We start from the raw sequence: 16,455 nt of genomic DNA on the forward strand, positions 1-16,455 counted from the left end.
GGCAATTTCCTACCCCAGACACATATTTTAAAGTGAATTAATTCTAAATTTTTTTATTTTTAGGACATTGTCCTTGGCACCCCAGTGCACAATAGCCCCAAAGAACAGCCGGCTTACATGAATGGTTTGCTCTCTGTGGATGAAAAACTGCCCAGGGTAACGTGTTACCCCAGGTGTGAATGTGTTTTTCCATATGGGGTAACAGCTTACCCCAAGCCCATGTTAATGCACTGGGGTCCCAGTGCAATTTCTGTATACATGATAGGTTTAAACCTGTTTGGCCACATTGGGTGCATGCATCTGAAAGGTCAGCATTCATGACCTCATTCAGGAATCCACGGGAACTAATGGATGGTCATTTCCCACTCTGCTTTTGTAGAAGATGCAGTAATCCCTTTTGCTAAGCAGGTTTTGTTTGCAGGTTGCAAGGTCATCAAAACACTCTGCCCTTTGCCAATCTGCTCCCCCCCCAGCCAAAAAATCCCCTTTGTCACACCCAAATCCACCTCTGCTCTCTTTTCTCATGACAAAACTCCACCTTATCTGTCCCTTTCATAATATACAAGCTAGTTTGCCCTGCCTTTGTTGGAAGTGAGGACAAGGAGCAAAGGGACAGCAGAGAGGAAATAGAACAACATCATACTGTAATACAGTGTACGCTATGGAGTCCCCTTCAACAGTACAGGCTTGACAACTAGGGGTGTGCAAAATGGGCCATATTCGATTTGGATTTGGCCCAAATCAGGGACAGTGATTCAATTAATTGATTTGGATCACTGTTCTTGATTTGATTAATCCAAATCTGAAGATTCAATCAGTGCTTCAGCCATAGACACAGCTTTACATGTTTTTTCTACATACGTTGAGGTACCAGGCATGGCTCATGAATGCTGCAATGTTGGGGCAGATGGAGCATCCCACAGCAGTGTAGGGGAGCCCCCACACGCTTGGCGGTGAACCCAGAAGTGGACTGGAAGTACTTCTGGTCCACTGCCAGGTTGGCTGCTGAGTGTGTGCCCCCTTCCACGCCCCTCTGGCTCAGTTATTGGTCACAGGGGGACCCTGGGTGCTCCCCAGATCCAGGAGGCACTAGTTGCTGAGCTGGGGGGTGCAGCCTAGGAGAGGCAGTATGCTCCCTGGAAGACCCAGAAGTGGACCAGAAGTGCTGCTGGTCTACTTCTGGGTCTGTTGCCAAGCATGCCGGGGACCCCACCCCCACGCTCATGTAGGATGTTCCATCCACCCCAGCATCTCAGCATTTACAAGCCTCCTGGTACCTGGAGGTATGTAGAAAAAAAACATTTAAAGCTGTGTCTATGTTCGAATTGTCAAATCTTTCCGAATCTCTCCAAATCGATTCACAGGGTTCCGATTCCATTCAGAGAGATTAACGGGTCACCTGATTCAATTCAGAATCAGAGATTTGGCCACAGAATTGGGTTGAATCTTGGCTGAATTGAATCAGGGACTGAAGCTTTGCACAGCCCTATTGACAACCCCCATGCCCCTTTTACCTGTTCTCACTAAGCCCCTGCACATGTGGTTTCCAAACAGCATTCACCCACATTTGGCTTGCCTGCAAAGGGTGGATGCTGGTCTGTGGCTTCTGTGCCCAGGAGGAAAGGGTACTACCTGTGCTGCCGTAGGGCAGGGCAGAATTGTTTCTATGACAGCATATGCCCAGTAAGCCTGTCAAATATGTCTTGAAAATTTGGTGGTGCTGTGATGCAACAATATCATTTCCCCCGTCTACAGACATCTACCTAGGCAAGAAACCAGAAGCTCCATGCCAAGGTACTCTTGGTACCCAGATCATTGAAAAACTGGTTCATCCCTGGTACAAGATGGGAAGGAATATTGTGGGTGGCAATTTCTTCACAAGTACTGATCTGGCAGAAAGACTGCTACATCAGGACTTGACCTATGTGGGTATGATCCGGAAAAAACAAGGGCAATATCTCAAATGAAATGCAATGCAATCAAAGAAGGGAACCTTTTTCATCCATTTTTGCTTTTGATGGGAAATTCACCCTAGTTTCCTATGTTCCAAAGAAGTTCAGCTTGTGCTGTTGCTGTCAAACTTGCACCATGACTTGTCAGTGGGTGAAGAGCAAAGAAAGCTGGATATTATCCACAACTACAATAAAAACAAGGGTGGGGTGGATAACCTTGACCACTTAGTCCATATGACCACCTGCAGACGGAAAATCAACAGGTGGCAAATGAAACTATTTTTCAATATGGTGGATGTGGCTGCCATTGCTAGCTTCATCATTTGGCTAGGCCACAATGCAAACTGGAAGCAAAAATCACATTTAAGAAGACAGCGCTTTTTTTTGCAGAAGCTTGGAGAACAGTTGATTGATGGACAAATAAATCAAAGAATGATGGATACACATAATCTGTTTAAATTCATCAAGTCTACCCTAAATTACATTATGACTACCCTAAATTACAAATTGCCACAATGCACCCCAGTAGAACCCTCTGCAAGCATGAATGGACATTGTGCTTTTTGTCCAAGAACAGATGACTGCAAAACCCAGAAACGATGCAAAGATTGTAAGCGGTGTGGTTATGTACACCACAGTACATCACTGCTGTTTTGTGAGGAATGCAATATTTAGTTAAAAGAGTGAGGAAATGTTTTTGGAAGTAATTGTTAGTTTGAAAATAGTGTGAACTGCAGACTTGGCAAATTGTTCATTCACATTTTAAAACTAAAAAAAACTTTAGATGTTGTTCATAGTTCTAGTTAAATAATATTTTGGGCTCAAATCATCATAAATACTCTTTCAAACAATCTGCATATTTAATAAATAGTTTTTGGTACATTTATACTGTTGTCACTGGTTCTACTTTGGTCATGCGTGTGGGGCAACAAGTTACCCCATGTGACCAACAGTGTTGAACTGTGGGGTAGCAAGTTACCCTATGAGAACAACAACGGTTCTGGTTTCATGAGAATGGATTAGGGTTAAGGTCTATATCCTCAATTACCAATGCATACAGCAAGGGACTGAACAAAATTGTGCTTTCCAAGAGCACCCTGGAAAACAGACTGTCTCTCTTCAAGTCACAGTGTGGTCCTCTTCCTGCTTCAGAGAAGAAGGAAATTGCACTGAGTTTACATACAATTTCCTGCTACACAGGCTATTGTGGTGAGGTCAGATCTAGGGCTCTGGTCAGTCCTGGTACTTACCTGCCTGTGGTGGGTAACAGGAGCTCTAGAGACCTCTTTTTCCTTCCCCTGCTGCAGTCTGTTACAGGTGGCTGGTTCTAAAGGAGGGGAACTGTCTTGTTCCACTTCAGTACTTTGCACGACTGCATAGTCTTCAGTGAGCAGGAATAAAAGATAAAATAAAAAAGAAAACATTTTCTTTTTATTATAAGGCAAAAGCAGCAGCATAGCCTTCACGCTGGCTTTGTCCAAATACTTATACTTTCTTTTTTCCCCCATCAGGATAAAAGGTTCTTTGGACTTCCTTGGGAGATGCTGACCCCATGAATGGTGCTTTATGTCAGCACTTACTCAAGGTGGTTCTCTAAGAAATTATTTCTGTTTATGGTGAGGTGAGTTAGGGAGTAGTGGGAAAGAGGCAAGTTTGTCACTGGTGTTGTACACACAGGAATAAACTCCCTGGAGTTTAATGGAGTTGTACTGACTCACTCAGGTTCAAATTTAGCCCTGCTACTAGGTAATACAATACTCATCTCTGTTTGGGTAGGCTGCAGCATTACCACAGGTTCTGTGTATGACAGTGCACATGTATCTATAGCATAGGGAAGAAATTATACACTTTTGGGTCAGACTTCCCTCTCTTCTCCCATTGTCCCATGAGCTGGTATTCATTAGAAATTGCAGCACTAGTTCCCAACCCCTGGGCCCATTTGGTTATGTTGGCTGGCATAGATGGAGCCAAAATCCTGCCCCTTGCTCAACTTCAGCTCCCAAAGAGTAGTGGCTAGTTTTCCTTCACTCAGTGCCCACAGTCAAAGTCTGTAGGCCACTGAAGGAATAATTGGGAACGGGGGTTCCCCATCTTATGAGAACTCGGGGGACAATACATCCCGCAGAATTTAGTAGTCCCCTTTCATGAGTAGGGGGTAATTCCCATAAGAGTGTAATGTTAGATGAAAAGGTAAATATAAATTGTCAATCTCCCTCAGAACATATGTCATTAAACTGTCTAAAACCATATTTCTTTTTCTCCTCACACATTCTCACCACTGTTCTTGGATAATGATTTCATAAAGTAGGGCTTTTTTCATGCACAGTAATATCATTGTGCTACTAAGACAGTGTGTTTAAGCAGGAGCCTGTAGAATGCTAGGGCAGAAGGAAGTAATATCTGTCCAAAGGAAGTAATATCTGCAATTGCTCAGCCTCCTGACCAAAAAAAAAAGTAGAATATCTGAGTAAAAGCAATGTTTTTTCAAGCATGATTAGTAATACTTTAATTCAACACAGCACCAAGAAATGGATTTTATTGCTCTGTATTTTATGGATCATGAATTTAACTGAACTAAATATTCAAAGGACATATGAGAAATACTGCTTTAGTGGGCTGTTGACCACATTTTATCCAGCATTTTACTAAGAGTATGGTATTTTTTTTCATTTTAGCTTACTCAGCTTTTCACATAACTAACTATCTATCCCCAAAGACCTATGTATCACCAAAGAACAGTGAAACAATCAGCAGCTCTATTTACCTTACTTCATTGAGCGACATTTTACTATCTCATCTTTGCTGCCTTGTTTTAAAGTCTATTTCAGCAAAACTTTGAACAAGAATATTGATTTACTTTTTGGAGCTTAACTGGTCTGTATGCAGCTACAAGCGCTGTTGCAAGGTAGGTGTTTCAAGGCATCATTATTATTATGCATTACGTGATCTATATACCTAAGATACCAGTATGCACTTTGTAAGGAATAGTATAGATTCATTGTTAGTTGCAGCATCTGCTCCAAAGAATTTACGAGATGATCGAAGAGATGGGTAGTGGGAGAAAAGAGCAGGTATGCAGTCTCTGAGTTCCCTGCAGCCTGCTACTAAGTTAAATGGCAAGCATAGAATGTAGTCAAAGCTCAGCTTATTGCTTTATCTGCTGTACTATTCAGCCTTTAATGATTTACATAAACGAATTTTGAAGGTAACTGAGCTGGTTTAATTTTAAATAGCTTAATTAAAAAAAAATCTATTAGATCACAAGTATTTTCATTAGAAGTGTTTAGATTTCAGATTGTTCTTATCATTGTAAAACCAAACTCAGATCTCCATGTAAACCCTTGGAATGCCTGGGTGTCCACTTGGTCTGCATTTACACTAGCGTGAGGGTTCTGCAGAGCTGTACCAGGAGAGTTGTGAAGCCCAGAAGGTGAGATCCTCTGCTTTGTCTGCCTGCCCTGACAGACAGCCTCTGTAAGGGTAAGATTAAATGCTGACGCATTTATGAAGCATGATACCTGCTACCCCCCAAAACCAAAAACAGTGAGCTAAAAAGCACAGCTAATTGAACTGTCCCTACTTACAGTTTGGGACATCTTTATTGTGTTCCTACTCACCTTGTGTCCTATGAAGACAACCTACTTGCATTGCCTGTGACACAGCTCTGTCTGCATATCACTGTATAGTTAACCTGGACTCTTATTTAAGTTTTACCTAAAATCACTCTGCCATCCATGGAAAAGACCCTCTAGCTTAGATCTGGAAGCTCTTTGAGCCTGGGCTAGCGTCCACCACTGAAGGTATAGACTAGAGTCTGAAGTGTGTTTTGACACATGTTCTGGGGGTGGGGGTTGGGGGGCACTTTAATTTTTAATTAGAGTGGCTTTGAGAGTTGCTGTAATTAAAGAGCCACAGTGTCTTGTTTAACAGTGTCTCTGTGCTTCTTAATGGCGGCAGGGGCATTTTAACTAAAGCTCATCGAGCAAGTTTAGTTAAAGCATCCCCACTGCCATTTTGAAGTGCAGGGATGGTGATACATGAGATGCAGAGGCTGGCTGGAGCATGTTAATTATCATGCTCCAGGAGACTCAATTAATCGCTGTAATGACAGCATGTTGGAGTAGCCTCTTGGCATGTCGACAGGCACCTGGGTTCTGTTTTAACCAGGGCTGGAACTAAGCCATTTTGCAATTAAGATGCAGGTGGTGTGCAAAAAGTTCTCCATTGCCCCTCCTACAGTTTCCTCTTAAGGAGGGAGAGTTTTCCTGCCCTGACACAATTGACCGAGAAAGAATCCTAGAGCGTCTCAGCACAAAGAGCCATAGAGTATGCCCCCAGGTATATGTAGATGAGTACAGAAATAGCTGGGACAAGTAATATAGCTAGGGACTTGCTGGGAGGTCAGGGGTCAGCGGGAAAAGGAAGGGTCAGGCTCTGGCCAAACTTACCCAAGTCCTGATCACCTGGGTTAACTGTGCAGTAAAGACATAATTAATGAATCAAGTTACAACAGCAATGACTTTGGCTATGCCTCCTTACCTATGTGAGAAAGAGATGATAGATACTGAAACATTATGACAAGATGAGTCTAAATGCACAATTCTTAATTTTTTAAAGATGCTACTCATGTATCCCTGTGGTTGAACAAAATATAATCCATGCAGTCTGTGTTTAGCTTCAGTATTTCTTGAATTTGGAATGTTTTGTTGAGTAACGTTAATACTTCACTAACATAGTTTTTAATTAAAGAAGTTTCTAAAGGGTGGTAGAGAGTGTCGTTTTTGAGGGGAAAACAATGGAAAAAACGAAAACAAATCAAAGAACATCTGGCTCCAAGAGTTTGAAACTCTCTAGTCTTTGAAAAGATTGCAGTTGGTACAGGTACATTTCATAGATCAGATCCTTACATGCTCTAATTCCCATAACTTTATGAAAGGCTATGAAGCCAAAGATCTGGCTCTACTTTCCCCCAAACTCCTAAACATTACAAATTATGCAGGAGCAAAGCCATGCTCCTGCTCTGAACTGACTTGCAAGATATCCAGTATCTTTAGTATCAGTCCCACACATGTACCGTATTTAATCATATCCCACATGCACTTCCCCACGCCCCCAATCAGCCATCCAAATTGGGGTGAATGTTTTAATCTGGGAAGCTGATTTTTCTTCACTGGAATCCGTGGACATGCTGGGCTCTAATGGCTGCTAAAGTAGCTCCTGCTTGTATTTGGTCCAGTAAGCAAAAAGAGTAGTGTCCAGTGTTAATCCTATCATGGCCACTAAGAATTGGAACAAAAGTGACCAAAAGTTCTACCAGTTATGAGAGGGTTAGCACTGTGACTTGTGCCTGAAGCAGGATTGAGTTGCTTCAGGGCAAGTTAGCTACTGCATGTAGTTGACTGACTCTGGAAAAATCTTCTTTCTGCATTCTGCTTTCTGAAAGCAAGGTGCATGTCTTAATTTGGAGGGGTGTGGTATGCAAGAAAATAAAGTATTCTCATTTAAACCATTACTAAATTACATTTGTGTAAGTTTTATCTTTTATTATTAAAATTGGCAGTTTTCCATTATCTAGTTAGGACCAAGCCTTGGGAATAGGAGGCCCTGTATTAGCCTGTAGAGAGGGTACAGATAATCAAAGGTAAATTATGGGCCATTCAAGAAGGTTGGGGAGTGAGGTGCTATCATCACCAGGGCCATTTGGTGCTGGACCCAGAGAAAGGGTGGGGATGGGTTGGTTGATTGTGGGATTAGTACCTCCCCCCATGGATGCAATTATTTGGGTTGTATTTGAACTCCATATCATGCTATCAGAAAGTATGACAATTACCTTTTTGTGCATAAGAATTAAGTTAATTGTGATTGAGAGTAGGGGCTCATCCTGAAGTGAAAGTAGGGTGTGAATGTACAGCAGGCCAGCTCTTGTGGAGTGACAATGTGCTTATATCTGTTAAAAAAAATTGTGGTAGTTTGTCTCCTTTTCATTGGGGGGTAAGAAAACCTTATGGCATCTTCTTCATGCCCGTGTCCTAAAGCACAGTTTACTTAGGTAAGTCACACCCCTAGTTCTCCTGGCTGAAAATTCTGCTATAGGTTGTGGGCAGATGGGGAGCAAGACTGTACTGTGCAATCACTGGCCAGGGACTTTAGTTCAGAGAGGACTTTTTTTCAGATGTACAACAGCCCTTCTCAGAAGGCTTAGGTCCTTCACCAGGTAGATTGCACTCACTGTCTCGACAAAAAAGTTTCAGCTGATATCTATAAGAATGTGTGGGTTCCAAAAGAATTGTTAGAAACCCCGTTGAGGAAAAAAACCCCAAACCCAAATCACTTCGAGCTTAACTTAATGGCACATGCTCCATCCATTCTTCCTTAGAATTCACTGAACACATTGAGTAAATGATGCTCAGGATTGATTTCAAAACATCTCTACCTACATCACTCAAGTTGAAAATGTGTCCTGTGAAGAAAGATGCTCATTTCTATGTCAAGTTTCCCATTTTTTCCCATTTCAACTGTTTTAGCAGTAAAACTTCACAAAAGAGTTGTAAGAATTATTTCGAAGTTGAGAAAATAGATGGTTTTTATTTTCTCGATCCTCCCAAACCCTAGTGAACTTTTTATTCAAACTTTCCATAAACAAACACCTTTTGCCAGACACCAAGGAAGGAAAAGACCTGTTATGGCTAGATTCTTTGCTAATAGACAAAATTCTATACAAGTCAACAGAGCTTTGCTGTTTTATGCTGGCAGATATTTCCTTAATTCCTTCCACCTAGTAGAAATAAGATACTTCTCTATTTTCATCTGGGTATGTTATATTGTTTTATGTATGTTTCCACAAAAGATAAATTTGCTGCTCCAAAAATTAAAAACTAAATTAAAATTAAATTTTGTGTGTGTATGTATATATATGTGTGTGTGTGTGTGTGTGTATATATATAAAAAAATATGTTGCCCATGTCCATTGTGCAAAAGGAAAGTGAGATGTTAATGCCACTGTTGGAACTTAGTTCAGATTAAGTAATGACTTTTATGGGGCCCTTTTATAGCAAATTAAAGAAATGCAAATTTTATTGAAGAAACAGCTATTCCTGGCCATATAATACTGAGCCTCCTGCACAGGACCAAAGGCACAGAAGGCACATAACAAAGTCTAGTAGCCATGAAAGCAACAGTACAAAAAGAAGCTTTCTCTCTCTTGATTTAATTTTCTGTAGTTATAGAAATGAGGCTACCAGCTGTTTGAATTACAATGTGCAGCGACAGAATAATGAGAAAGTTAATCTCTTTAAGTAGCTATCATATTCTAGTTTCTGCATTGGCATCTACTTTCCTGGCATTCTCATTTACCAGTAAATCTGCATTCTAAAGCAAGCAGCAGAATTCTGAGTACAGGTGGGATAAAGCAGAGCACCTGCTGGTAATTAGACTGTGAATGTCTGTGTAACAAAATACAGAAGCTTTCTAGCTCTGCACTGTGTTGACTGTGTGTGTGATGCTGTTGGTGTGGGGGATGGGGGCATTAGAAACCAAAACTATTGCTGTACTTCTTTTTTCTGAGTACTGTTGTCAAGAAACTTATATAAAAGCTGTTTTAAAAAAAATGTACTATATTCTTTGCATCTCAGTACATAAATTTAAGAACATGTTAGGGGTACAGGTAGTTTTAATAGTATTCAGGTATGGATAAATTCTAAGCTACAAGGCATCGATTTAAGGAGATTCATTCTCAATTTGTGGATGCTCTGGATCTTTTTTGCCATAAAGGCACCCCAGGAATGGCAAGTTGGTCCCTGGTGCATAATTGTGGAACAGCTCTGCTGTAGGAAGTGTGGTGGGGCAGCATTTTCTGTGTGTATGGTTTCCAATATTATATGGGTCTCTGGAAGCAGGTCACTATGGCAAAACCTTCTTTGGAGATAGCTGAAGGGCATTTTTTTTAATATGAGTGGAAATATCTCCCTCAGTTTCAATACTGAAAGGACCTAGAACTGAGGGGAAATGATTCAATCCTCATTAATTAAATTTTAAGCTGCTTCTTCCCCTTGCAATTCCTATATTGAAAAACTTTATTATTCCATTTAAAGTTAGTTCTGTGTTATATGGAGCTTTAAAAATGAAAGCTACATTTCTAGTTCTGAAGCTGTTTAAGAGTATATGGCGATACCTTTTTTCTGACTTTATTGACTTTTCTGCATCTTGAATCACCAGAATCTGCCTTCTTATAGTCACATTATGGAGTCTGCAGTGAAAAATATAACACAGATGTAGTGAAAAGTCCTCAAGTGGTTTATCTGATTAAATGCAACCCCTATTTTCCAAAGTTACCTTTAATAAATATAAACCAAGGATGTGAACAGAATTTCTTAATCTGGCTGCTTTTATATTCCCAGTATGAGTGAAGTTTAGCTGTGGCATTTCTGTAGGTGATTCATGGACAGTATAACTGGCTTTACCCTTTAAGGGTATCTGGAGAGATAAAACTCTAACAGTGCACCCACAAGTACTTAGTTTTTTATGCTATCTCAAATCATATATTGAATCCATTTTAATGTAAAAACCAAAAGGCCTGAGTTTACTTTATGGACTAATTACCTAAAAATAATTTACTTTCTAAAAGCAAAGCAATATTTTTCTCTAAATTTTGGCAAGCGCTTCTGTAAAAGGGGCCAAGTTACGATCTTTGTTGTTTTGAACCAAGAACATTACTTTTTTGTTCTGAGACCATTTTGTTAACAATATTAATTGTTACTGGCAGTTTGGGGACAATGTTTCAGCTGAGTTAAGGTCTGATCCTGCATACACTACTGAGCATAGTACTTACTGAGCATAGTTATGATCAGCCCTGCTGAAGATAATGGGCCCTATTCGTGACTACCCTGCAGTGCAAAGCAATCTCAGAGCAATAAGTTCCCTGCTCCCTGGGCAGAAAATCTGCCTTGCCAGGTAAAGAGCTGACAACTTTTATGCTCTTCACTTTATGAAGCCCTGCTATAGGGAGAAAGTTACTAAAGGATATTAGAGCAGGCAGGGAGCGTTCCAGGGGATTAGCCAGGAGGCTTTCTTTCTTTCTTTCTTCACTTCTGAAGTCTCCTTATTATGGCTTCTTCCTGCTCTTAGGCTTTTGCATCATAAAGGATGGCTTTATTTTTAGGAGAATCCTGTATTCCTGGAAAACACTCATATGCAGGCCCTTTACATTCAGGACATGTAAGGTCTGCGAAAATAAACTCTATTTATATCCTATGAGAAAGTTCATGGGGTTTGTTCTTGTTTAAGACTCTGAAAACCACCAGATGGGTGCAGTGTGCATCTTTTGCCATTGGCTTTTCAGGCAGATCCTCCATCTCTGGCTCCAGAGGGCTTGGCAGTGTGTGACTCCAGGACTGGTTCCTGATGGAGGTCCCTCCCTGACTACTTTTATGATGGCTGTGAGTGATATGCAGGATAGAAATATTGTCAAAACATTACTTATTTATTAGCAAGTGGTGCTTTATAGCCATGCTTATTTGAGTTATGGGTTTTATTGTCATTTATTTATTTATATTTTGCCACTGGATGTGTATGAGTAACTTCATCTCACTATTTGTTTCAATATTTTGCTGGAGGGAAGCTTTTCATAAGGCTCCAAGGAGAATCTAGAGTGGTATCATATTTTCTGCTAGTAGAGACCCCTCTGGGCTCATGAGGGTTTTCATCCTAGTTCTTTTGTACTTTAAAAGAACTGCGCTTATGAATGTGAAGGAACTAGGGTCAGTTACTTCACCTATCCTTTGTCCAAGAAAAAAGATGAAGATAAAAGACATGGGAGAAAAGTGATATTTTATTGACCAAGAGGAAAAAAAGAGAGCACATTCACCTTCTTCCATATAATCATTTCCCAGAAGGTCAACAAGTACATTACCCTTATTAATTTACCATTATACTAGAAAAGAAAAAAAAGAGTTCAAAATGTTCGGTCCTCACGAAAGAGCCGAATGCAACACAGAATGGAAAAATACTGTATAGATCTTGATCCTGAGTCACTGCAGTCACAAGAACTTCCCTGTCACTTTACTGCGAGCAAGATCAGGCCTGAACTGTAATTTCTTGGCATGTTGTACATGTGCTATATTGACATCAGAGTGTCTTTTTTGAGGGGGAAAAACAAAAACAAATCACTGTGGATGGGGGAATATTTTCTTAGCAACAGATGATAGATGTTTGCTGAAAACGCTAAACCAGTTTCATGAAACAGTATTTTTCCCCAAGGAAAGGGATTCCAGGGACAATAAGAAGTGTCACTCTTAAAATAGTTTTGCTTATATTTTGAGGTGTAACAAAAAAACCTCAAAACCTTAGTTTTGTGAGCCCCTTGGATGAAAGCTCTCAGGGTACTGTTTCTGCTCCTTTTTGGTTTTAGAAACCCTGTTTCATCTGCATCCTGATTCTTCAGCCTCTCTCTCTGAGTATGCCATTCTTTTCTATTTGTTTCCCTTTAAGTTGTCTCCTGTTAAAATATCAGATCTGATTGCAAATGCTTAACAGGGTCTGCCTTCTGGATTTCCCAACACCACTGCCTGCCTGCCTTTGTTTCCATAAACCTCTATGGTTCTAACTTGTATCTATAATTTCTTCATCCTTTGTAGTAAGTGGGACACAGCTGTGGGTATGAGGGAAGTTTGCCTCTGAGCATTGTCAAGTGCCAAGACTAAATGAGGAGACAGGGCTGACATAGACGAAAAGCTTAAAAACCTAACAGCTATCAAGGAGCTGCAGAGCTAGGAAACAGGGTAGAAAGGAGCCATGGTGAAAAAGGAGGAAGCCATTATTTCTTGGAGGTAAATAGATGTCTGTTGCTAGGTGGTTGGTGTGGCTTCAGTTGGGAGTTTTCAGCATCTCTAAGGATAGAAGCTTTGCATCTGAGGCTGAGGGAGGATTCCTGCTTTTCATCAATGTTAATGGACAGTTAACTCAAAAACCTAAGTATAAGAGGAAGGAGCAGCCAGTAGGCAGGACTATCAGCAGACAGAGCAGAAACAGGGGACCTGGCATGGAAGTTTGACTTTGTGGAAGGCTTATTATTATTTTTTAATCTTTAAACATATGGACAAGGAAGCAACCCCAAAATGGATAAAACTGGGAAAAACTTCTAGAGAAGAGGCTCAGACCTAACTGGATAAATAACTATCTAAAAAAGGATATTGGGTGTAAACAGGGAGCCAACAAGGATAGTAATATAGGATTATGCATCATGAAAGCTACATCATGGAGGTCAGGAAGTGCAGAGATTATATGGGAACTGCAAATGTTGGGCTGAGGAAATGAAAGATTCTTCAAACATATACGTAGAAAACAAGGGGGGAAACAGAACCCCTGTACAGTGAGGATTGTATTGAGTTTAGCAATTGTACCTGCTCTCTGCAGCACAAGTGGCCAAGCTGCATCCAGCACAACTGCCACTCTATGGCTGGATGAGCTGGACTCCGACTGGGCCGTGGCATGGTGGCTGAGCACTAATAGGCAGACCAGGGTCCGGGAAGGTGGTGGGATGCTACAGGCACCAGAAATGGGGCTGGATGCTATCCTTGCCACTGGGACTACCCTACCACTACTGCCACCACCATCACTGCCAACACAGCTACTGGCCGTTAAGCCAGGGGCACCAGTCCAGGCTCTCCTGAGCCAAGAGGGGGCCAAATAAGAAGGGCATTCAGGACACAGGCAAAGGATTGCCCAAAGCAAGTCAGACCCAGCTCCAGTGACCTGTCCAGGGTCTGACTCCTGTGCCGTGACTGGACAGTTCACCTTGAAACTGCAGCCTGCACTAGACCACAGCTGGCGCCATCCCAGGTCAGACAGGGATGGGAGAGGGAGCACAGGTGGGCTCGGAAGACACCTGGCCAGGAAGAACCCCAGAGGTATGGATCACTCTAGCCTCCCAGCAGCTTGACCACATGCTCAAAGCCTGCCATCAGGGAACCCCAATGTGTCCAGCTACAAGCAAGCCCAGCAGAGAGCATGGGGAACCATGGGGACACCTGACCATGAGGCCACAAGAAACAGCCCTGAGGAACTGGGGTCCAGATAAAGAAAAGCGAGCAAGGGGTCAAGAAAGTAAACCCCTGACTCCAACACTTGGGAGTGAGAAACTCAGTGCGGGGACAATGGAGCCCTGCCCACTGCTCAGCCTGATCCCCATTGAGTTACACTATTTCTTTTCCATTAGCCTATTCTTTTGAAGTATAATAGGTCACAGCAGGTGACTGATACCGGACATCATACCAGTTGCATACCAAACCACCCACAGTGATACCAAGGTGCAGCCTGTGATCTACAAGAATGCTCAAGTGGAAAGGAGTGGGGTATAGGGGAGGAGGAGCCCCACAGAAGATGCACCAAAGGGATGTCCTGGAGCCAGTAGAAACTACTGAATAACATTGCAGAGGTACAGATACCATCCCAAGTCATAGTGAGTAGGCTCAGGGGCAGTCCACCCCCCCCAGGTGGTAGTGTGTGGGCCTACCACAGTGACCCTGGCTGATGAAAGTTACCCTGGCAAAGTATTTTTAATATAGATAATTAGATTCTCATCCAGAAGTAGCTGGAGAACCTTGAGGGGTAGAACTGAAATGAAATTCAGTAGTTCAGAATGAAAGTTTATGTAGCTGGGACCTAATAATGAGAATCCATTCAAGCAAAAGGACTTGCAGTACCGGGTGAAGCCACCAGTATGATATGGTCATGAAAAAGGCAAACAAGTCTAAGAGGTATTGGGTGAAGATTTTCCAAAGAAATAGGGAAGTAATAGTGCTATTGTTGAGGCATTACTGGGAACCTGGAAGAGTGTTTACTGTGTTGATCACCAACATTTAAGAAAACAAATTCAAACTGGAACAGGAAGACCTACTAGGATGACTGGGGAAATAAAGAACAGAACTTGGCTAGCTTCACTTGGAAAACTGAAGGCTGAAAAGGGATATTATTGCTCTCAATAACACACTGGGCAGTAAAATATCATAGAGGGTAAAAGAGCTAATTAATCTATTTAATGTTAGTTCAAAAGCAAACTGGCTGGAAATGAAAAGAAAACTCCTAACATCAGACTGGTGAGATTTTAGTGTATGCTTCCAGTAAGAGCCATGAGGGCCAGAAAAATAGTTAGTTTAAGATGGAGCTTAAACAGTTTATGAAGATTATGTCATAATTGCCTGTGCTAGAAGGGGAGCGGGCTCAATTAGATAGCATAATTGCCTATGATAGGAGGGGACTTAGGAGGTCCCTTCCAGTCTTGTGTTCCAAAAAGGAAGGAGTGACAGTACAAGCTGATTTTTTCTTGGCAATGTCTGTAATGAGATGATGGGGAAATCTATGGACTTATGTCTCCATTACAATTTTAAGATTATAACAGTGGATCCTCAGATACCATACCTAACATTATATGTCTTATGCTACCACAGAATGAATCAATTGTGAATTTTATAAATGATTTCTATGGCTTTCTAAGTATCAACTAAATATTCATTCTTGAAAAAACCCCCAATATTTTTAAAGTAACTTGCATTAGTAAAACATTTTTATAGTCCTTAGCAGACAGCTTTAGACCATAAATGCCCAGAAGCAAGGATTATGAAAATACTACAATAAAAAGCCTCAAGCTATATTTATCATTCAGGGGCTACAGATGTCAAGTATAGTGGTGTTGGGTCTAAAAAGATAAAACTGCTGCTTTGTCATTTCTCTATTAGCTTTATAATACCCTTGAGTACTAAGAACTTGATGGATGCATTATGGATTTATGTAAATTACTTATCTCTAACTTAGTAATTTAGTGCATTCTGGAAGAGAGGAAAGCGATTTCTAAGCAGGTTGGAACTACTTACTGTTGGGGAAAGAGAAAGAAAAGTAAACTCTTCAAATAATTTTAAACAATTATTGGAAAATTTAGAAATCTTCATTAAGGATGTAATTTTAATATTATATTTGAAATGGAAGACAAACAGATTTAAAAATGGCTTCTATTTCTAGAAAATGTTTAAGAAATACAGCTCTTTTATGCATTGTAGTTTGAGGATTTTGAGATGTGAATGGTCAGGGTGAGATTTTCAAAAGCACTCAGCATTGGCCTAACTTGGCTCATATTTAATTCCAGAGCCTGTTGAATTTAGTAGGAGAAGAGAGAGGTTGACACAAAACAGTTGGAAAGCCCCACACTTAGCTCAATGATGCCAACTGCATTTTACTGTTGTTAATTATTTACACTTTTAAGAAGTATTTTCTTTTATTCCTTTTTAAATATGCTTTCATGATTCATAACATGTCCTTAGTTCTCATACTGAACTTATTGCTAAATCTATCTTGCTTTACTTTATAATTCCTCCTTTTCCTTTTCTGATTTAGTGCTAAATTATCCCATGGCCCATGTCCTCTCTTGCAATAAAAGACATAAAAGGGAGTTCTAGAAAGAAATATAGAAAGAATAATACTAGATTTCTAGAAAGGAATCAGGATTCCTTTCTGA

Source organism: Alligator mississippiensis, chromosome 7 (genome assembly GCF_030867095.1).
Source record: "Alligator mississippiensis isolate rAllMis1 chromosome 7, rAllMis1, whole genome shotgun sequence".
In the NCBI taxonomy this organism is placed as follows: Eukaryota; Metazoa; Chordata; order Crocodylia; family Alligatoridae; genus Alligator; species Alligator mississippiensis.